Genomic DNA, 1,585 nt, shown 5'->3' with positions numbered 1-1,585 from the left:
TAATCACATGGGTTTTTCTTTTTTAGTTTTTTACTTGTGAATTAAATTAGTTGATTTTTAAATGTTAATCCAACACTGTATTCTTGGATAACCCTTTTATCATGATGTAGCCTCCTATTAATAAATTATTAGATTCTTTCTGCTAAAATTTTGTTTATGGTTTTTGCATGTATGTTCATGAGGGAGATAAGTCTGTAATTTTCTTTTCTTATAATTTCTTTGTCTAATTTTGTTATCAGGGTAATCCTGGACTCAGGATGAGTTGAGAAGTATTCTCTTCAGTGTTTTGGAAGAGTTTCTATAGAGTTGGTATTATTCTTAAATGTTTGGTAGAATTCATCAGTGAAACCATCTTGGCCTGGAATTTTCTTTATGGAGAGGTTTTTAACTATAACTTCAATTTCATTAATAGATATAGGGCTATTTTGGTTATCTGTTACTTGTTATAAACATCTTTTTTGGACTATAATTCGCATACCATAAAATTTGCCCATTTAAAATGTACAATTCAGTGGGTTTTCATATACTCACAGAGTTGTACAACCATCAATACAGTCTAATTTTAGAACATTTTCATTACTCCAGAAAAAAGCCTGGTACCCATTAGCTATCACTCCCTGATGTTCCTCATACATACACCTCTCCCCACTCCTGGAAAACACAATTCTACTTTTGTCTCTATAGATTTGCCTGTTCTGGACATTTAATATAAATGGATTCATACAATATGTGACCTTTTGAGTATGGCATCTTTTATTTAGCATAACATGTTCAAGTTTAATCATGTTGTTGCATGTATTTACTCCTTTTAATTGTCAAATGATTTTCCATTGTCTGGATATAACACATTTTATTTGTCCATTTATCAGTTGATGAACATTTTGATTGTTTCCACTTTTTGACTATTATGTATAATGCAGCTGTGAACATTCATCTGTATGTTTTTGTGTGAGTATATGTTTTCAGTTCTCTTGGGTATATACAAAAAAGAAATTTATAATTTTGATTTTATGCCACTTATTCCAATTAGTGAAATTTAGTTCATAATTGAATGCGTCAATCACAGTGACAGCCTAGGGAAACTCCATGTGGGGACATTAAGAGGCTGGTTCTCTTTCTTTGTTAAACAGTCTTCTCGCCAACCAGGAAGAATCATATAAAAGACACTGGTCAAATCCATAGCTTTCCCACTTCTTGTCTTAATTCCTGTGGCACTGCTGTTCTCCAACTTTGAGATACTGACTTAGAAATGAAAGACCCTTTCTGAAAGAAAGTTCAGTGCTTCTGGTGACCCCTCCCAAGGTCTGATAGTTGGTAATGGATGAGATAATAAAAGTGCAAGCCAATAATATAATGGCCTCCCCCAGCCTTATGCATGGCTTTTATTAATTCAGATATGTGAGAGTGGAAATTTGCATGCAGTTCTTGTGTTCACACTGCTCTTAATCATTCACCTTTCTTCTTCTGTACATTTTTGGGGACAGCATTAAAAAAAAAATCCCCTTTTCTCATAGAGTTCTGTGAGGATTTAAAAAACAGCTAACATGTATTAAGCACGTGCTACACATGGTAGGAACTGAGCTAA

This window comes from Galeopterus variegatus, unplaced genomic scaffold (genome assembly GCF_000696425.1).
Source record: "Galeopterus variegatus unplaced genomic scaffold, G_variegatus-3.0.2 Scaffold156, whole genome shotgun sequence".
NCBI lineage: Eukaryota > Metazoa > Chordata > Mammalia > Dermoptera > Cynocephalidae > Galeopterus > Galeopterus variegatus.
The sequence above is the reverse complement of the archived record's forward strand: the minus strand, read 5'-3'. Positions refer to the sequence as shown.